Raw genomic sequence first — 24,116 nt, 5'->3', positions numbered from 1 at the left:
TCCTAACATTTGTGTTTGAAGTTATTTTTCGTTTCTTGCTGGAAATTACAGTCCTCCAGCTTTCGTTCTGATGTGATAGATCATTGTTGATATTATTCTTTTCGTCATTATTTTGTGTAATTTCCATTTCTATTTCATTTATAACTGAGCAATCCTGATCTTCGTTTGTTGGTTTATTTGGATTAGTTTTATCTACAGCTCTGTTTATAGAATATGTTTCACCTTTATTTAGAATTTTTATTGGTGGTATTTTTTGCATGTTTTTCATCATTTAGCGATTGGTTCTATTATGAGTCACTTTGTTTTCCCACTTGTCGCACTTGCAGAAGCACTGATTCACACGTCCGTATAGCTCGACTGCTCGGGCAGAACTCTAGTCATAAGAGTTTGCACAATTCTTTTAGATCATTATAAGTGTCCAGTTCTTGCATTATCATATTTTCTTGATACTCAATTATTTTCTTATTATACCATATCATTGTGTCTTCTATCCAGATTCTGATATCTCTTATCACTTGTTCATTATTTGTTAATCTCAACGATAGTCTTATTGGTAGATATGTTATTAAATGTTCTCCAAATTTGTTATACTTGTTCATATTAAATTTATACAACTTACGCCTCTGCTGTTCCAGCAGATGTACTAACTATTGTCGGACAAGAATGTTTTCTTCAAGTCAAGTTTTTCTTTCTACGTGTTGACATTCACATTGAAGAGGTGAAAACAGTTCCCAAAGTTGAAAATTAGAAACAGATATCATGGAATATCTCCAGAATTTAGGTTATATTAAAATTTTCAGAATTGCTAATATATACTAATTGTAAGCAAGACTTGTTTTCTATTTACTGCTACCGCTTTATACATGTATTGAAATGTACTTTATCCAATAGCTGAAATTTTTAGTTTCCTTCTATGAAAAAAATTCATTTTCATATAATTCTGGTTAAACTAACATAACTGTTCTTCATTTTCTTTCAATTTTCTTCAAAGGAATGACTGGTTTTTAAAAAATACGTGATAATAGAATATTTTTATAGTTATTGATTTATTACACTGTTACAGAAGGAATTCTATGCCATGTAGTACATTTTTGGCATTATTAGATGGATTCATCTGGGACTATGATCGACCTAAAGGAGGGTTGACACATTTATAAAATTGTAGAACCAGTCATTTTGACTGCTGTGGCATTTCTAACATTAACATCTAGCGATTTAGCGATCGATCCGGAATTTTCCTGATAACTGATATCATCATATTGATTAATGATACGCAGTAAAAATTTAAAAAACATATGGCAAATTGTAGAAAACGAGGAAACTGGTTAATTGGGGTTAGATAAACAGATTGCAGGACCCTTTTACACTTTGACAAGTACCTTTGACCGGTATTGGTATAAGTAGCCTTGATACAAAATTATTTCGAGTTTGAATACATAAAAAACAAAATAAAATTCATTTTATTATTCTTTTAGTTATCGTTGCGAAAGTCATTACATCATTGCGGAAAAATATAACATGAAGTAGGAATTTTAAAATGAAACTGTAAAGCCAGTCAATTTGACTGGTGTGGTAGTTCTACTATTAATTAGCAGTCATATTTCTTTCAAAGTAAGCATACTGTCGTTCACAAAATCTTGTGAAAATAATATGACATGAAAAATATTTTACAAGATAGGTTATCATATATCAAATATTAATTAAATATATTATATTAATTAAATATATGAAATATATTAAATATTAATATAGTTATCGCACATTATACGTTATTTTCTTGCATAGTTGTGTTAAACATTGCAACATTGATCACTGCTTGTATTTGTTATATAAAGAGCTAATAAAATCAGACTATACAGGATGTTCCGTGATAAGTGCAGAATGATATAACTACTGAAGGTAGGTGATGGGATAAAAATGTACGGAAACTTTTATTGTTTGTTTTTATCAAGAATGTCGATGTCGAAGAAATTTTTCCCTACAACTTTTCAAGGTTATACTAAAGTCCTTTATTCTTTAAAATGGAACTATACATTTTTTAATTTTCTACAAAATAGTATTAAGGTGCTAGGGTTGAAAAATAATTAGTTTAAAAGGTATTTTAATTTCAATCTTCTATAACTTATGGTATTAAATATAAGGAAGAATATAATAACCATATTTTTAAAAGCTCCGTATATCTTAAAACTCAATTTTGTATATAATCTTATGTAGAATATATCTTGTGCAATAAATTATATACTTAGATTAAGAGTTTATTTGTCCTAACATTCCGTTTTCTTCAATGTCATAATTTCGTTAACTACTCGAATTTCAACAAATTCCTTCGCCAGAATATTCAATATATGTACATAAAACTTAAAAATGTTCAAAAATAATTTCCCCGATTTCTTTTTAAATGTATAAGATGATATATGCCTTTAAAAAAGGTAAATGCTGCTTTGAATAGAATAGATTAATTATAACACTTTGACAAGCCATTCGTTTTTAACATAGTATATATAACAGCATGATTATAACATTTATAACAATAATATATCCTATTTTATTTGTAGGGTTGCTAGAGAAAATGCGACAATGGTGTTTAATATTCTTTATTTGATATTGTTTTCATTAAAAGTTTATTTAAATTTGTTTGAAATAACGAGGTTCGTAAAATTTCATTAGAAAGAGATAACGTGTAATGTGAAGTAAAATTGACGTGCCGAGTCAATAATCTTACCATGATTTCTCTGGAATAATTATCTATTGAATATGAATATGAAAACAATGTCGTAATATGATCTCCTATAATATTAAAGTTTGTTCAGATATCTATAGGACTTTTTAAACAAATCTATAACCAGAAGGTTACTGTTACACTTCTGAGGGATAAAAATATTGGATCATACAGCAAATCATTAAATATTCTTCTTCACAGCATGTGGTGTATAAGGTGTAAAGAAATTATATGTTGAAACCATCATAACTGGTTATTAATGTAAGCAAGCTGTCGCAAAATTGGTCTTGATCTTGAAATTCAAGATCAAATTTTTTTGCTTGTGTCGTATTCTATTCATCACGAGGAGTAAACGTATCAAAAGATACATGAAAGGGTCGAAACTCAACCGTTCTCTGAAAAATGGTACCAAAGTTCTATTGACATTTGTGTATATTAACATTATTGCTGATAAATACTGACTTTAGGGGAGGTACCTCCGATGAGCTTGACCATGTCATATATTGTCAAGGACGCTCTCCTGGGCAACTTCCAGAGGACTTTAGTTGTCGCTTGTGTTTCTTAGGAGATTCTTAACAAAAAATTGTCGTCACTACTACATAAATTGTGTCTATACATGTGTGTCCGCGGCGACATATACACTAATATTGGTTGTCAATCGCCGTAAAGCGTCCGGATAAAACAACATCTAACCCAAACCTAATTTTTATCTTTTGTTAGTAATTTAATGTATATAAAAAGAGGTTGAGCGATTCACGATAATGATAACGATAGTTTGTTGTAAATATCTCGAAAAATATCTCGAGCTTAGCGGTTATATATAATAGGAAAAAATTGTCCAACATGTTGATTATCAAAATATATTTAAAAACCATAGAATGCCGTCCGCTTTCTAGATAAAGACCGATATATGTACACGTGTGCATGAATGTGCAAAACAACAAAACTTGTGTTAGATGCTATTTAATTCTTTTCAATGTACGACTTTGGGCAGTATTCACTGTAGTGGTAACGACAATTTTCTGTTAATAACCGTTTAAGGAAGATTAAAGGAAGGAGCGACGGCTAAACCCTCTTGGATGTTACTCAGGAGAGTGTCTTTGATAACAAATGTATATCAGGGTCAAGGTCACCGAAATTATTTCTCGTAAAATTAACATTTATCTTATTTACAATATATTTGTCTTTCCCGGTCATATAAAAAAGTAAATAGCGTGATATTATTGAAGAAACAGAAAATTATTGCTTAGTACGTAAAATATTTTGCCCTAAATAGAATGAGGGATCTAACTTCATGATTTCAAATTATTGCAAAATTACTTACTGTATGAGAAAAATCTTACAAGTAAAAATTAAATAGTGTCGAAGAGGGCACTATTTCATGTTATTAGTTTCCTTGGAAATGGTTACGTAGAGGATCTAAGAAAGTCAACTACATTTTCGTAATAATAAAATCTCATTTCTTAATGTGTTGGACATTCAGTATATAATGATTTACCTGCATTCTATCCATATGATAATATAGCAATAATTATATAAATAACCCACAGATTTATAAAATAATATTTAATTACCATGATGGACAATTTTTTTATTGTCAAAATTTATGCAAATTTGTCTTTTTATGAGAAAATATTATATTAAGTATTATTTATTGATAATTTGAGGAGATATTTTTTTAAATGATTTTGGATTTATCGTTTACCTTACTTACAGTAGGTAGTTACACTTATACTTGTTGACTTAAATACAACCGTTAAAACATTATGATGGACACTGTTACGATACTCTATTACGACACCCTACGACACGTTACGAGACTCTAGATTTGACGCCGGCAAATTACTTCCTATGAAACACAATTAAAAAACAAAATTATTTGTGAATTATTTACGATAGAGACAGCATACATTAAGTTACTTGTTTAAAAGTGCAGTATTATTGCAGAGATAATCGAATGTGCAACCTGTTATCATTAAATAATTATATAACGATTAAATATTTTTAATAATTTGAACTTCTTCACTTCTAGTTCTTTTACTTCTACTAAAAGTAAGCATTCAGTTAGGCATTTGAAACGATCTAGATTTTAATAATTTGTTCTATAAATTGACCATAGTAAAAATTGACTATAAGTGAAATACTACATTTATAAATTTTTAGGTGTATGGTTGATTCCAAAAATATGGGAATTATGTGACTATGACTTCGTGCATATATCTTTTCATTTAATTTATGAATTGTAATAAACTTCAAATATACCAGAAGACATGCTGGTTGTTATAAAAGAAGCCAGATAAATAAATAACTGTATGTGATTTTATCGGTATCTTTTAGAAACTATCAGGAGTACTGAGGAAATATCCAGAGGACTGAGATTTCAATCAAAGTCTCATATAATCAAGTGTATTTAAAGGTTTTTACTTGAAAAAGTCAATAGTTTCACACACTTTTTATCACAAAGAATTAGTTAAGAGATAATTAGTTTTCTGAAAGATTATTTACAAAATTTGAACATCCAACATCGTATATCAATAGTAATTTGCAATCACTTAGATTATAATCGAAATAATTACCAATCTCGATAATTGTCAGTTAAACTTGAAAGTGAAAACAAAAAATTAAATTTAAAAAATAATTAATGCTTTCAAGCTTAAAAACGAAAATCTTTGAATTTTCAAAGTCAATGAATATTTGTTCTTTACATAAACAAACTAGTTCTTCAAATCTTGCGTCTTTTATCGTAAATTAAAATAAATAAATTGTACATTATTTTCTAACAGTCAAGATTGAGGTTACTTTATCTAAACAAGGCAAGCCATTTATTAAGTATCTATGTAGTGTAAATACAATCGAGACACACTTTTATCAAGGCCCTGAATACTTCTCTCAGTTCTCTCTGTCATATTGTTTGACAGAGGCCTGAGACCAGAGAACTGAGAATTTTGAGGTTAAATGATAAAAATTCTCAAGTGAATTACTATTCTAATATTAATTCTAATATGAAAAAAATTAGATGCCAATTTTATATTTGCGTTACATTAAACAAAAGTTAATAAAAATTAAAAACTTGGAATATAATACGACTACAATTTTAACTAATCAAAAATGGCCACTTACACATTACAAAAAGTAAGAAGTACACTAAGTTCACTTGATTACTTTTGACTTGCTTCACGTGATTCCTTTCTCAATGCTATAGATATGGTCTTTTAGAAATAATTTCACAGACAGTAGTGAGATATAAAAGTGATAATAAAGATTCTAGATATTTTTTGTCAATAAAGTGAAGTCGATTAAAGTAAAAATAAATGTGAATGATAAATATGACTATTGTAAAATGTACATATATAAAGGAAAAATTAGTAAATAACTTCAAATTCATCACTGAGCAAGGGTTGCAGAGTAAATTTTGTAGTTGCGGCAGTAGACTGAGAATTTCACGTATAAAAAATAAATTTTGGATATGAATAAATGAAATTTACAAATTATCATAATGTGTGAAGTCACAACTATTATCTTTCTCTGCCATGCAAATATAATACAATTTAACGCTTTAAGAGTATTAAAAAGTTAGAGTTATAAAAGAATCTTCTATAGATTCACTCGTATATATTTATTGCGTAAATCAGGTGTTCTAACGATGTTATGAACAAGTAATTCAGTTTAATAAGTAACATCCAGATCGTGTTCTGTTTGCAATATTTCTGCCACGGTTATACCTTTTTATTAGCTTGGTGATCTACTTCTGCTTAAAAGATCCGTGGTTTCTTTATGCGATTTTTCACCTTTTATGTACTTTAAAAATAACTTCCCGTGCAGCTTTATTTCTTTCCGATTTCTTCTCACTTATGATTCTCAATTGTAGATCAACATTAAATTTTCGTTTCTGTTTGCTCTCAAGCTTTGTTAGAAGCACATTAAAGACCATTTGTCTATATTTAGTCTTTAGATAATTACATGTTTATACATTGCGTACTTTAAAACACAGTGTTCGAATATTTTTATTACGTGTTATTTGTATGTACTTAGTTGTAACAAATATTGAGTAATTCATTTTTATATTTTAAATTTTTCTTTAACTTAACATACATTTAGTGAATGTACATACAGGGGGTTCGGTTACAGGAGTAAACAAATTTAAAGGGAGATTCTTGAAACCAAAATAAGACTCAAATCAAAAATAAAAAGGTTGCGTTTTCGGCTTCATTTTTCAATTATCATCAATTAAAAAATGGCTGAAATATCCTTGAAAGTGGGTCAACACAAGCAGCACAAGCACAGTGATCGTTAAATCCAACGACACACGGTTGGCAGCTTACCTCAGGCAAGCTGTAAAAAAAAAGACTATAACACTGTGAAACATAAACCGTTCTGCGCGACATTTTGTAAGAAAAATCAGAGATTAAACATTAAAGCTGCTTAATCATTGAAATACATAACAACATATTGAAAACCGTCCCATGGGATTTTCGAGTAGACAGGATTAGTGTTTTCTCTAATCCTTGCATTTCATAAATAATTAATAAACAAAAAAACATATAAAGAATGTTTACACGAAGTTTACGCATTGTCCTATCCGTGAATGTTCTCAGAAAAATTACGTACGCATTCAATATTTTTGAGGGGCTAATGAAGGTGATCTTACGCTGATCTCGCATGACCCACACACATTTTCCATACAAATTATAGGTCACTAGATATGATAATATTCACATACATACACGTGGAATAAAAAAACGAAGAAACAATTATAGATAGGATAACTACAAACGAGGAAACAATAAATAGGAAAAGCTACAAAATAATTGTTTGAGCTTATACTCATAGGATTAATTAAAGTATCGTCTTATGATGTGATGTGTAATAACATAGATTAATATACAGCAAAATGTTCGTTGTCGAAATGATACTATCCTTGCAAGGCAGTTCTAAACATTTTAAAACACATCTGGTGAACAGACTGTTCGTTTTCTCGATAGGTATATTCAACCATGCCTTTAAAAGAAACACCTTAGATCCATGACTGCTTCTAACTAATTTCGAATTATATGGTATAAAGAAAACGAAAAAATGGACGAAGAGTATCGTAAATTTTCCTTTTCGAACGAACTCTGTACTACTAACTTGCCATGTAACATGTTTTAACGATTTTGGAAATATGATAAGAGAAGAGAGCAATTATAAAAGAACAAAGTCATATCGACAGCTACAGAGGAACGTTAGGAGAACTGTATAAACATAAAGTTAGAGTTATAATTAGTTTTAGTACAGGTTTAAGTTATTTCGCTGTAAAATTTGTTAGGCCACTTTACTTTTAGTTCATTGAAATCTTCTATTTTTAATTCTTTTATTTTTACTTTTTTTATTTTTTTACTTTTTGTATTGTTTCTGCGTATTGTATGTATCCTTTTAATTTTTTTATTAATTCTAACGCGAGTGATTTTGTTGTACAGTGTGTGTAGTGCGTACAGTGCGTGTTGTACATATTGTGTTCATAGCGTACTTTTTTTGCAAGAAAACAGAGGTTATATTACATATTCACTGTAATGTAAAACGATTGCTATTTTCGTTACGATTTTTCTGTGAACAGTCTGGATATTCGCGGTGCGTATGCGATCTTTGTGTAAATATACTCTAAAATTCCATAGTATAGTTTTCGATATGCTGATATAAATTTTCCATGGGTTAAGAAGATTAATGTCTTATCTATGATTTTTCTTACAAAACCTAGCGCAGAATGGTTTATGCTTCCACACGTCATAGTCTTCTCTAGGACTTGTATGAGATAAGCTGCAGCCCATGTGTCCTTCGATTTGAGGATCACTATGTATTTACCTCGCTGCTCGATCTGATCTGCTTTCGTTCGTGTAGGTAAATTTGCTCGCGCATAGGAATATTGTCAAAGATGCATGTAAGCCATTATACAATTACGAGAATTATATCCATTTACAATAACAATATCTTTTATTTAAAAAACTTTATTACGTGCTATTTGTTTATGATTATGTACTTAACTATTAATTAAAATTGCCTAATCTGTAACTCAAATGCGACACGGGTTCCCGTTGTTTAATCATTCTATTTTGCATATATTATTTTCTAACCAGGTGTCACCTACTTAACCAATTGTTCCATAAATTCTTTTTCCGTAAACAACCTTACAATGACAGGTACATTTGCTTCATTTTTGCCCAATTGAAGATCACAATAATCATCATCAGAAACTATCCTACACTAGCGTTACCAGCTACCATTATAGTTCGAACACTATTCTATCCCTACCTATAACTGATTTTTATTTATGCTATATAAAAATTTGATCGCCTAATCGATGATGAATTGTAAAAGTAAGCTAAAGATTCCGCGAATATCTTGAAACCTATGACCGAGCGACGGTTGCATTATGTATAGAAAAAATTGTTCAGAATGTTGACCTTGACAACCTATTTCAGGGTCATCGAAATCGGTGGGACCGCCCCTATTCCGAATAATTACCTAATATTTTTCTAAATTGTTTCATTGTGTTACCATCAAATGAATGAATGTTAATTCAAATAATTTCTTAAATGTTTCCTAATCCTTTTAATTCAACATTTTCAATTGCAACAAAAATACGTACATATTTTCTTACAGTTTTTCACACACAATTTTGCTACAATATACATGTTTTTCTGACAAAATGTTTGGAACGAGAACAATTTTGAGAGCAAGTATGGCTATCACAACAGGGTATTATTGAAACAAACTTTTATTAATAATTATTCAAATAAAATTTTTATTTTATTTCTTATTTTCTCCGTTACTTTAAATTAGATGATGTTATTTAAATAACAGTTTATTTAAAAAATCAATAATTTTATTATTTATTAGTTTATTTAAAATTTAGATATTTGTTATTTGACTGTACCAGGAAAATAATTTTATTTCTGTCGTGGGTTGATGGTAGAACCTCTATTTCAAAAACACAAACTTATGACAATATGTATTATCGCCGGTGTTTCTGTTCTCTATTGTTTATATTCTAATGCCCTATTCTAGTTATATTTATTACGATTCGTACTCTTTATTTTATTCATTATTCATTTTATGTTCAACAGACCTAATTCGATTAACATAATATGTAACATTTCAAATATGTTTCATTTTGTTTACAAGTGCTTACTGCTCTTCCATCATCAGGTCCGGTTGAATGATTATTTTTGTGTTACCATTATTAACAATCGTGCAAATCAACCAGCTGATGAAATGCTTGACTTTCGAGTTGTATCAAGAGCGAATAATTTATAATAATTAGTATGTTAAAAAAAAAATTATCATTTTTTATTTTGCATTATCGTTTGAAACTATCACTTGACAATAATTTATTTTTCAAATAAGATTAGAGTTTATTTGTACTTATACTTATTTTGAAATAAACTTTTGTTATTTTATTTAGAATAATTATTTGTCCTTTGTAAAAGTGCTCAATTCTGGCAATTATATTATAAAAATTCGTGGGCTTCAAGTTTAAGGATTTAATGTAGTTAAATAAAGAAATAATATAATATAACAAATTATTTCATCACAACCTTTTATATTGGATTATTTGTTATTTTATTTGAATGATTTAATGAATACAAATAAGAAGTTATTTGAAAATGGTTTGTTTGGTTTTAACATGAAATAAAATTACTTTTTCAACGTTATTAGTTGAAATAATTCATTATTTCAAATTGTTATATTTCATTTTATTTCAAATAAAATATATTGCTTCCTACCACGCCATCTGAATACCTTTGTTGTTCACTTTACACGGTATTTCACCTAATTCGACCATCTTAAATATCTCATAGCTTATTTTTTATGATAGGAAAAAATATCAAATGTAAAAGATATCAAATGTGGTGATAGGCAAAAAATATTTCTCGGAGTCACTTTTTCGAAATGTCAAGGACGTCGAAGTATTTTTAAATGGAACTACATATTTTCATGTCAACAATCTTACAACTCATAAAAGAATCATGAAATGTTTGAAATTAATTTCAATACCCGTTCAGAATAAATGAAAGAATCTCAATTTCATTGAAACAGTGTGTTCACAATGATACTCCCACAACACCAGAAAACATGCAAGAAAGGGTTCTACATGGATATACATCAATTACTACAAAAGTACTTAAAAATATAGAAAAATCACCCATTTGCCGTCTCCAAAAGTGTGTTGAGGTTAATGGTGCATATTTTGAACACTTTCTGAAATAAATATTTTGCATTGAAACGTCAATGTCTTATCTTTGCTTTTTCCCTATACAAACATAATCTTCTCTTTTTTTTTTATATAAGCTATAAAACTGTTGTAATGAAAATATGTGGTCCCATTTAAAAATACTTTGATAACCTTGAAATCTCGAAGAAAAAAGTAACCATGAGAAAACTTTTTTGCCTATCACCACATTTTCCCCTTCGAACCGAATATTCTCTCCCTCTGATAGTTTTTCCTATCATAAAAAATAAGTGAGATATTTAAAATGGTCAAGTTAGGTGAAATACCCTATAAATGTATACATACATATGCATAAGTAATAAATGAAGGAATAATGCAGCAATCACAAAATGCTGCCTCTAAAATTGTCGTACTTACAAATATTCTATTTGGTACTATTAAAACACGATTAAAATATAAATCGAAGGAAAAATAACACCACATTCGTTGTTACATTAATTAATATATATTTCATTGATTATTTGAAATTTTGCTCTAAACTGCATTTATCAGAAAATTGTATATCGATAGATACTTGAATCTGATTTAGTAAGATCTTGTTACTCAAACCTAAACAACAATGAATACATTTATTACATAAAGGTGTTGTTAATCCTTCTAAACTGACAGTTCTACAATATTGGCGATGCATATCCTCCTATCATACATCGTAAACCAACTAAAAATAAACAGCTCGAAAACATATTTCATGCGACATCCTGATCTATAATTGTTTCATGTGTTTTCTCTCGTTATTGATTTCAAATCATCTTTGCCAACATTTGAAACATGTGTACATTTGACACTACTCGCAGAGACTCGAATTCCTTTTTTTACCTAATTTTTATTATATCCAACAGCAGTTTTTGCTTATGATGAAACATTGTTAGTTCGTCAAGCTGATCATGAGCACATTGATATCTCTCTTTAGGCAATATCCAGGAATTGTAAATTGTTTAATATTATTTAATGCTAAAATATAGATCATTCATATAATATATGTAAATAAATCATTGTGACTAATTAAATTTCGTTTCGCAGATTATGACCCACTTACTCTTCTTCCGATACTACTTCATCTTCTGGTACTGAGTACCGGAACGGCCTTATAACTTTGTTCCAAGTGAAGTTTTAAGAAAGCTATAGAGGAAAATTTTACATTGCTTAACACGTTCTATCATACTGCTGCGCAATTTTTTGTCCCAAATATATCAATGTAATTGCAAAGTACAATTATATTTCTCTTTAAACGGAACTCTACAATTTTCTCTTCATCTTCACCAAATTTTATATTATTTGTATTACTTATATATAGTTATTCAAGTCACTCAAATTAATTACAACATTATATTAATTTTTAATTAAACAATAATTTGCTACAAACACTGAATAACATAAAATAAATTGTATTATATAAATTTATGTAATATAAGCTTGTATATGTAATACAAGAGAGAAAAATCATGCAGTTAGATATAGAGAAAAATGAAAAATCGAAATAAGATTAAATAGATCTAATATTTTATACATATTTATGAGTGATTCACATTTCAAATCATATTCACCTTCATAATCTTTACAAGTCAGCAACATTTAATTAATAAATCAGTAACATACTTGTCTCTCATCTCAAGAATTGAATGTTGCTTGTCCTGCAGCTCTTTCATTGATTTTTTAACAAAATAACCGTTTAGTAGACGTTGATTATAGAAAATTTTATTTTTTGTTGCCTTAAAAGATAAACTATTAATCTTATCCATAAAATATTTTCATCATTTGATGATTTTTTGGAATTTCAAAAATATTAATATGGTTGTAGAATAAAATAAATAAGTGTGTCAAAGATACCTTTACTCTCATATTACTCATATATATTTTCTACAAAAGTACTTTTTACAATATAAATATATTTATCTTTTTTGTCCTTAATAGTGTTTAGAATATTTCATAACGTATAACATTGTATTAAAAAATTAATTAAATCAAAAGTTAAAAATAAATATATCTTACACCGTTTGTATTTTCACTATATATACCTAACCTTAATGTAAAAAGGAAAAACTTGTTCATAACATCTCACTCTGAAATTATCACAATGTATATCTACAAGCCAATCAATATCATGTGTGCTATTTGAAGTATTAACGTAATTTTTAAATAATTAGGTACATGGTAAAAATAGATATAACTTTTGATATTTTTGAATGATATTTCGAAAAAATGTCCATCAATAACGAGTTAAATTAATCGAAATAGTTGTTATGTTATTTATGTGCATACGTATACATTATGTGATAATGTACTTCAAATTCACATTATATATACACATGTACATGACATTATATATCAATATAGGTTCAAAAATTTGATTAATCAAGTATAAGTCGAATCAGTAGTTTAGTTTATTATATTACTGCTACTATTTTCTGTAAGTATACAAAATAGTTAAGAATATAATTTGAATTCAATCCTTTGTTACAAAATTAATATAAAATGATAAAACACATAATATAGTAAAATTAAGTAATTAATGCTTTGGTAACAATCTTAGATATAGCGTGAATGTTGCATATGAAGGTTACAGGAGAAAACATGATAAGTACATTTTTCAGTTTTCTGATTTTAATATCACTTTATGATTAAAAAGGAGAATTTTAATATGAAATATTTCAAAATCCAAATAACCTGCTAAGTCCACAGATGTAGGCCTTTTAAAAATAATTAGTAAATTGACGACAATTTGTAGAAGCCCAAGCTATAATTATTTTGAGAAGCAATATTTTAATATCTTCAATATCGTAACATTATGACGAGCAATGCATATTTTTTAAATTTTGGAGAGAATGAAAAAACACATGACTAACTCCGAAACCAAATATAAAGATACTAGTAATACGAAATTGATTGACAATGTAGTGAGTCCTAAAATTACCTTCCTGTAAAAGAAAAAAATGTAACTTATCATGTTCTTTTCCAGTAGTCTTCGTATGGCATCTTCTGGCTAAAATAAAATTGTACGATAATAATTTGTTATTTATAGTAAACTATTCCATGGTACACTCAAGGATATAACTGACATGTATTATACGATACATATGTATGTAATAATAAAATGCAGTCCTGAGTAAAATATGTAGAAAAAATATTTAAAATACTATTTTAAGTAGTCGTCATTTTACAGTTCAAATAAAATAATATTTCAAATAGAAAACAAAATTTCGGAAAATAAAATTATTTTTATTTCCATATTGTATTGCATAAAAGTAAAATATTTAAACTTTGTATTATAAATAGTATCTAAAACATTTAACAATTAAAATTAAAAGTGAAAGTAGATTAAGAATAAAGTCAATGTTGGAATGTAAAAATCCATAATATTTACAAATTAAATTTATTTTCTTTTTAAGGTTGATTATTCGCATATAACAAGGTGTATCGTTCAAAGTTTTCATCACTTAGACTACTCCTTTATGAACAAAAAGTCAATCCAGCGTAATTTAATAGTTTCTTAAATGAAGGACATGTCGATATCGACATATTATATTTTCAAAATAAATAAATAAAATTGTTTCTTCTACTTGTACTTTGTGATGCTTTAGATTCGCTTTAGATTCGATGCTTTAAATTTTATCATCCAAATATTGGAATAATTCTAATTCTGTAATATTGTTGTGAGTGTCAGGGATATCACTACTGAGTTTTTCAATAAATGTTAAAAAGTCATGTTTCTATATCTTGTATTCTGCCTTGCGGAAATGAAAAAGACTGAAATCATGTATCTGGAATTGCTATTTCTTTTAAAGCTCTTAAACCGTTTCTCTAATATAATTACGTTTATCTATCATTATATTCTTTAGAAGCTACTGTAATCTTCATATTGGATAGTAAAGAAATATAAACTAAATAAAATATGTCAATATAAGCCTCACTGCTTTCAGTATTCCTCAAATAAAATATTATTCTTTTTCTCACATTTTTTTACTAAAACTTTTTCTCGCAAGTAACCTATTTTATTTTCGAAAGTATACATACGAATTAAAGTAAAACAGGCGGTTTAGAATTTAATACTTGAAATAATATTTTACCCAGCTCTGATGAAATGTTATCCTTTTCATAATGCAAGTATCAAATGATTATGTACGGGCGTGTATTATATATTTGGACACCATTTCACACTTTTATTTATTCTTTAAAATAAGAAAGTCTTCGTTTAAAACAGTGACAGTTTTGTAGTTACCTTGTAACATGTATGTATTGTTTTTCTAAATATTGTTCTGATTGTTGTCAGCGCTTTCACTGTGGTATTTTTAAATACTTCTTGTTCTCTTCTTCCTGTTCTTCTAATTTGATTTTTAGTAGACGAAGATAAACACTATGAATCACGTAAACATGAGAACACCAAGATCGAAATTTATAGTCGTATAAACAGGTTCAAAACGAGAGAGGATCGAACGATGATTGCTTCTCCTGGGCTACGGTCGGCGGTCAAGTCGACGTCGCTCACTGCACAGGCGTCGATCGATAGAAACAAGAAAAGCCACCCTTGCAACTTGCGAACTCTACCCAGGGATACAGGACACACAACATTTTATTATACTGTGTTTTTAAAGTTATATATATAATTTTCCATATAATTCTCTTAATCGCTATTTTGATATACAAATGATCTACGTATGGATTTGTACTTTCGGCACCTTCAAAATTAAAATAATAATGATAAAATCTATTAAGGTGAGATAAATATAGTTTTCCACTATATATATGGTAAAAATATTTTATCGATGTAGTAAAATACATTTTATGCAGTAAATTGCTGGTTCTAACATGACTATTCCTTCGTTGTAACAACACTTGTCATATTATTCAACAGCTTACAGTTTACAGATGACTGCCATCTCAGTCGAATTTGTGAGGATCCAATTATATTTATAAGCTAAAAATATTGACATTTCATCGAATATTCTTTTGAATCATTCTTTTTGATCCACTGCTTAAAAATAATAAACAATTTGTTCTGGAATGTTCTTGCTTTTTCCTAGAATTAGATCTGTATATACTGTCATTTTTTGAGCCCAGAAAACTGATGCCAATAACGTTTGACTTAATTTCAGAAGAGATTTTTATCTAAGGACAGGACAATCATTCAAGAAGTCGAAGTAAATAGCTGAATATGAAACGTATACAAATTACGGCACAACAGCATCATTTGATCTCATAAATATAGATTTTATATTTTTTGACATATTACAACCAAAGGTATAATATACATTATACGCAGGTTTTCGCTTAGGACCATTACATCTTGCTTTGAAGTTCTTTATAATAAATAAATGGAAATTTAAAACAATTTCATTTACAAGTACAAAACTGCAAGTATTAATTATTACATTAATAAATTGCAAAACGGTAAAGAGAAGGTGTAACATATATAAATAACTTTCTATTTCAATATGTTACATAAATATTACTACCATATAAAGTATTTTACTAAAGTATACATATATGTATAAATTATACCTACATTTTCAAGACTTTATATTGTGATATTTCTATCCATTTCTATCCATTCACTTGTTTTAGCATCCAAAATGTGTTAATACCACATTTAATTCAAAAACACTTACTTGTGCTTTAAATTCAACACTTTTATTTTTTTCCTTCTTAATCTACTATTTACGGAGGAAATTGGGGAAATCGGAAATTCAGAAAATTATGAAACCGTATACAAGCAGAGTAAATCATTTATTTTGTGTTTAAAGTCACCTCTTGAAAAAAATCTAAAATTTTCTCTTGCGTCAAAAATGTAGAGAAGAAGTTTAGACGAAGTTGTACCATACTTTTGTTCATAAAAATATGTAAAAATAATTTGCGAAAATCCATATTTCTTAACTAATCCCACCTTTAATTCTGAACAAAAAAATTAGACATTTATATTATGTATGTCGGAGATAAAAGGAAAGCCGAAGCCTTTCCTTGGAAATTTTGGGAACATCCTCTAGTACTCTAGCCTAGATTTTATCATAGCTGTAATTGTTCAAGATTTGTGATAACGAGATTGAGTTCGAGGTAATAATTGGTCGCCGGACGTAGCCACGGTCACGGGATGGACGTTTTGCCTAACTGAGGTTTGGAGTGGTTGTATGGGTTTTCCGAGAAATGTGGTTGTGGCGGCATGCGGCCTCGGGAGCAGGCCTAGCCACGTGTGAGGTTGCCTCGGAGGTGCCGATACAACGGGACATACATTGTATTAATAATCAAACTCCAGGCAGAAATTCAGTTCGCTGTGGAGTGCCGAAGCGTGCAGACGTGTCTCTAGTGCCCAGTGTAGTCCGAAAACAACACGTGTTGCCCAATCGTCGAAAGTGAACACAGCCAAGTGTTTCCTACCCTTTAGGGAGAAGAAAATCCCACGCACCTAACCCCAACCCGAATACTAGCATCATAGCCTCACGACTAGTTATTCACTTTGAATTAACTAGCTCGATGATGGCCCAGCAATCGCGACCAGGCTCTCCGAAGCAGACTCGCAACTACCCCATGCTACCTCCTCCGTGGCAGAACTGTAGCAGAACTCTCCGCGCCAACGACGCTAATATTACAAAGAAACGGAAAATAGAAACATCAAAACCAGACACGATCGACACCCGGAACGAACAATCAACGATACAAATAAACACCCACAACAGGTTAGCCGTACTGCAATCCACTAACGACGCCATGGAAATCGCAGACCCGCCGCCAAACCAACAATCACAGAGAATCCCCCCTCCCCCACCAATATTTGTGGATGACGTCATCGACATACAAACAATGATCAAGTCCTTAGAGAGAGATATCTCCAAGGACGACTACAACCTGAAGATTAACAACAACAAAGTAAAAATTGTGCCGACAACCCCCGACGCATATAGAAAAATCACCAAACTGCTTAAGACATTGAACGCTAACTTTCACACGTACCAACTCAAGCAAGAAAGACCTTTCCGAGTGGTTCTATGCAACATCCACCACTCAGCAGACATAGACGAATTCAAATACGAACTCTCAAAACTCGGCCACGAAGTCATCAACGTAAGTAATATAAGGCATAGAGTCTCGAGAGACCCGTTATCCTTATTTTTCATAGACATAAAACAAAAGCCTAACAATAAGGAAATTTACAATATCAGTCGCCTAATGAACGCAATAATAAAATTCGAACCACCGCTTGTGAAAAAAGAAATAGTGCAATGCAAAAGGTGCCAAAGGTACGGTCACACGCAGAAATACTACAACCATACCTTCCGCTGCGTTAAATGTGCAGGCACTCACTCCACTGACCAGTGCGCTAAATCACCGGAAACCCCAGCGAAATACATCCACTGTCAAGGTGACCATCCTGCCAACTATAAAGGCTGCTCAGCCTATAAAACCCTATACACAAACAGGTACCCTAAACTCAGAGCAAAAGAGGTAACCAACCAAACACCCAACCCACCGTAATTCACGACTACCCCAATCCCCTCAACCAACCAAACACCCAGTCCTACCAAATTCATCACCACCTCAACCTCCTATGCCCAAGCAGTACAAGGCATCCAAAATAACCCGAATAGTCAAAGGGATCTTTCCCAAAATAGTGTCCCCAACTCACCTAACACAGACAACTTCTCTAGGCTTGAAAAGCTAATACAGAAACAATCAAAGCAAATAAATAATTTGCTATCGCTACTAACACTCATCGTGGATAAATTAATACGCCCCGACGCAAAATAAAACCAAGGCGCATAGCTCTTTGGAACGTCAACGGTCTAGCGCAACACAAATTTGAACTAGAACTCTTCCTAAAATACCAGCAAATTGACGTAATGCTCGTATCGGAAACCCACTTCACCGACAAAAGCTATTTGAAAATAAATGGTTACAAATTCTACCATACCCAACACCCCAGAAACAACATTCAACAGTAGAGCAAATCCATCGCATAACCCATACGATCAGCCAAACCCTCGAAAAGAAAAAATATTGCTGAGCGGTTTTCCTAGACATCCAACAGGCATTCGACAAAGTATGGCATGAAGGGCTACTTTACAAGCTTAAAAAGATCCTACCTCACCCCTACTACTCCATCCTAAAATCCTACCTAACCAATAGACAATTCATGGTTAAATGCCTAGACGCCACTTCCGCAACATTCCCAATAGAATCCGGCATACCCCAAGGTAGTGTCCTCGGACCCCTACTGTACTCCATCTACACTGCCGACTTACCTATATCAAACGAGATAACAATAGCGACATTTGCAGACGACACAGCTCTATTAGCTACCCACGCAGACCCGGTAATTGCCTCATCCACTCTCCAGCGATGTCTCGACTCCATGAAAAAGTTGTTTCATAAATGGGGCTTCAAAATCAACGAAAAAAAATCCACACATGTAACCGTCACGCTCCGAAAACAAACTTGCCCCCAGGTCACCATTAACAACACAATAATTCCTAGCAAGGACTCAGTCAAATGCCTGGGCATGACCCTGGACAGGAGGCTAACGTGGAAAAACCACATCATAGACAAAACAAAGCAACTCAAGGACAAACTCAAGAAACTCTATTGGCTCACTGGCCAACGCTCCATCCTAAGCACACAGAACAAAATTAGCCTCCACAAGACCGTAATAAAACCTGTCTGGACCTACGGAATCCAACTATGAGCAACAGCAAGTAACTCCAACATTGAAATACTCCAACGCTTCCAATCGAAAACGCTAAGATCCCTAATTGATGCACCCTGGTATGTAACCAATGAAACAATACACCGCGACCTCAAGTTACCCACAGTCAAAGAGGAAATAGCAAAATATAGCGACAGATATAGCAAAAGAGTCAACAAACACCGAAACCCCCTAATCACTGGTCTACTTGATACGACGGACCAGATTCACAGGCTGAAGAGGCACTATCCGCTAGACCTAAACGCTAGATTCAATTAGTTATCTAAATCAAGTAATATTCACTTATTTATAACACTTACTTATAAATTATACTTATCTATAATAAGTATTAACTTATTATAAATAATCAGCCATGTCACTGCGCCACGCCAGAAAAATTACTGAAAATTCTCAACGCGAGAGTTGATTGTAATTTTAATAAATAAATAAAAAAAAAGAGAGAAGAACAAGTAGAAGAGACTTCCAGAGGCAAGATAGACGAGGAGATGTTACAAAAATTAATAGAACTCATAATGGAGAAAAGATGGAAAACAGAATAAAGGAGCATGTAGGAGATCGAATAATGAGACTACCAATATGTGTAATCGTTAATGTATTTAAAACAGATCTTGTTGCGAAACGGTATGTATACAGTCGTTTAGTCACAGTTTATACTGAATCGTTTGCGATCACGTTCGTTTATTCATAATCGTCAGGAGAAGGTCAAAAGATTCAAATTCGTCTTGTTTTACGGTTACATGTAGCGGCGGCATTGTTTTGCTCGGAGTTCATAACTCCTTACAATACCTGTGACCTAACGGTCTTGATACTCCGAAGCACAACAACATGATTTGAATCAAATTCTAACTCTTGTGCCGCTACAAGCATATTAAAAAAAGAAAGGAACAGGGAAGAAATACCTCCTACCAAGCCTGGATGAGGGCTGGAATGTCGTACACAACAACGAATTTGAAATATTCATTACGGACAAAGTTAAATCAAAAGTGGCGAGGGAAAGAAAAGAAGAAATAAAAGGAATAAAAAAAAAACATAAAATCAGACAGTTGAAAGAGCGTTCAAAAACCCTGGCATTCGAATCAGAACTTAAGGACTTCGAGAACAAATAGGAGGAAACAAAGAACCAGACGAAAGATTTGGATAATATATCAACATCTAAAAATGAGAATGTTGAAGAAGTTGTAGAACTTATCGAAGAAGAATTATAAATTAACGAAAACAGAAAATGCAGAAACAGACCAGACATCCTAAGGTACAAAGACAACTAATTTAATTTAACTAATAAAAAGCAACAATTCAAACTGTTTCTTCGACCATTCGCGGAGAGACGCAATCGCGAGAAAGCACGTCAATGGGAGTCATAAATTCCCGTTACGATTAGATAATCGACGCCACGAACTGATCGATCCCCTGATTTATGTTATGATAATAGGGGTTCAATTGAGGTTACACTGAATTAACAGGTATAAATTAATGTTTATTCCAACAACTTTGTAAAGAAGATAATTACACTGATACATATGTATAAGTTAAATAAGTGATTGATTTAAGGATAGAAACCCGATAATGACATGTTGACTATTCTAACGATGAAGAATAAGTAAGGTAAAGTGACGATGCTGTGTCGGAGGGAAGCTAGTGATGGACGTGTCTAACGCAAGGGACCATCGGATTTGTTGATGACAATTTTGGTTAGGAAAGTGAGGGCAGTAGACATTGCTCATGATTGGATAAACGAAGGTTGGTGGACTAGGAAGGGTCTTAGCCGCCCTCGATGGAAAGTTGCTAGTGTGAAGTATCATACGTGAGAAAAACTAACTTTTCCGTGTCTTCCCGTAGTAAACAATAAGCTTTAGAAACGATTCAGTAAAAAGAGATGTTTGTTCAGTCTGAAGGACCTTAGCTAGCAAATTCCTGAGATTTATGATGGTTCCTTAAGACTATTGAGGGTACGCAGTAAGGATGAGCGGACATCCGGTTCCCATCTTGCCCGCGGTATGTAGCCTGGTCTAGGTAGAGTGTCGCCCGACGTAACACAAACAATATGGTATGTCACTAACCTACCATTACGAAACAAAACATAACCTCAAGTTACAAACATAACCAATGAACTCATTCGATAAAACAGCGGAATTTAATTTAATTGAATTTAATTTACTAAAGTAAAATAACGGAATTTAAGAACTACATAAATAATATTGATATATTGCGAGTTACTGAAACTTGACTCAAGGAAACGGATAGAATAAACTTTAACAATCACATAAAAGTAAGGAAAGATAAGTCTACCTCTAAGATCCGCAGAGGAAGAGACCTATGATTTATAATAAGGAACAGGAAATTCAGGCTCACTGAAAACATATAAGGGAAACATATAATCGGAAAGAAAATAGTAACTAAGAATAGCAAAACAAGGTACAACACACGATACTTGAAAAAATACAACAGATATATAAGACAAAAAAATATGCAAATTAATATCAAAAAGATGTACACGCACTCATGTAGAAACGTACGTAAATTAGGATGCGAGAATAAGTGAAAATAAATAAACCAAATAAATAATAGCATACAAAAAATAATACGAATACAATCAACATAAGACATGATATTGAACCAAACATAATAGATATATATGATTAAGCAATTTGATAAGAGTGAGTGCTCTAACAAAGAGAGTAAGAAATGTGAATAGGAAAGAAGATCATTAGTAGTGGTATAAGTACCCAATGTGATAAATGTTATCTGTAGAAATAAAAGTTCATAGTTTTTGTATTTTATATATAAGTTAAGGAAAATCTATATATATACATGTTCTATATATACATGTTCTACATACATTTTTATATTTCGGTACATTTATGATTATATATTCTTAAAAAGCTATTTAATAAGAGAAAAGCTGGACATGAAAAGTATGAAATTATAGAATTAGTTATTTCTATAACTGTTATTGGCAATTGATAGTTTATGATAATGTAAATAGCTAAAATAGATATAATAATAGGAATAGAAAGCATGAGAAGGAAATCTGATACAATTTGTCCTTAAATAAAATGTAGAATAAGAGACAGAGGTATTTCATAAAAGCAACAATAATACTATAAATTTGAACCGAAAAACAAAATAATAAAAATGAATACAAAAATAGAGAAAAGAAAGAATGAAACTGCTGAAAGGTCAACTACTCCGACTTCGATGACTTTTGGATATATTGTAAAACTCAACATTCTGAATACCTTTTTCTATAACATTTTCTTTTTTTCTATACAAATAAGGACTAGTCTCGCTTAGTTTACAAGTTCGCGAAAAGCTGCTGGTACCATTACAGTGAATTCTGTTTCTAGATGGCGTTTGTGGCGACGTACGTATGCTTCATTAGTGGTAGCGAGCTGTCGACCGCTTATCTTCTGTTTATAAATGTGATTGTGCGAGTTTAGAGCTCTCGTGGACGATGTGTATATGCGAAGCTGCCAGAGATATCTTATAATTCACCTAAAAATGACTATTGTCAATGTATTAGGTTTACGTTTTAGTTAGTTTTTTGAATCCGACCGCCGCAAGGTGACCGGAAACATTTGCTTAAAATAATATTATCCTTTCCACAAAATATTATCAATTATTTATTCTCCTACTATTTTTACGATTAATTTTTTACTGTTTCATGCAAACGTTGCTAGCTGCCATGCGATAGCCGAATTGAGATATCTAACCCAATACATTGATGATATTCACTCTCACTTGAATTATAAGTTATAATAGATATTTCTTGCATCCTCGCATATTCACATTGCGCACGAGGTCTTTAAGCTCGCTCGATCTCGTTTATAAACAGAAGATAAGCGGCCGGCAATCAATACTGACGCATATGTTACTACAGTCATGCAACTACAAGCAGAATTTGCTGCAATGGTAATGATAGTTCTTAGCAAATATCTTGAAAAGTAAGCGAGCTCACCCTCGTGTATAGGAAGAAGTTATCCAAAATATTAATTTCTATAATATATTCAAAAATTATCGAAGTTGCAAAATAGTCAGCCTTTCTACAGTTTCAGCAAAGAAAGTTCGTGAACAGGAAATGGCTAATGCAGCGAATGTTTTACATTGGACAAAATAGAAACAGATAATCTCTGAAAACACCATTTTTTGAAAATAAGTTCGTAATCCAAGAGAAAAAGTAAACTCGAACTCGAACTATCAAATAAATTCTGTCTGCAAAACACCCGCTAAACGCGATGGCAGATGACTATGATTTTATTGTCAAATTCTGTCAACTCTGTTACCAATCTGCAGACATGTGGTTTTGCAAAATGTACTTTCTTGTATGATGTAAAAGTAAATTGTAATAGAAATATTGTACTAGTACAGCTTCTCAAAAATTATAAGTTAGTTAATAGTTAAAAGTAAGTTATAATAAATATAGTTATAATAATAACAACTAAGCA

The 24,116-nt window shown here is 31.1% G+C and overlaps 1 protein-coding gene across 6 annotated transcripts in view; it reads right to left on the bottom strand.

Moving 5' to 3' along the window:
- The window catches only part of LOC117161622 (uncharacterized), an 83,061-nt gene extending 67,601 nt beyond the window's left edge, over nt 1-15,460 (bottom strand). For all 6 annotated transcript variants that reach the window (XM_076619880.1, XM_076619879.1, XM_076619881.1 and 3 more), the window contains exon 1: nt 15,202-15,460. The gene's annotated coding sequence lies outside the window, so the exon portion shown is untranslated. The remainder of the gene's footprint in view (nt 1-15,201) is intronic.
- Between the last annotated feature and the right edge of the window lie 8,656 nt (nt 15,461-24,116).

The sequence above is a fragment of the Bombus vancouverensis genome, chromosome 7 (genome assembly GCF_051014615.1).
Source record: "Bombus vancouverensis nearcticus chromosome 7, iyBomVanc1_principal, whole genome shotgun sequence".
Lineage (NCBI taxonomy): Eukaryota > Metazoa > Arthropoda > Insecta > Hymenoptera > Apidae > Bombus > Bombus vancouverensis.
Note: the sequence above shows the minus strand (reverse complement) of the source record. Positions and strands in the feature narration are given on the sequence as shown.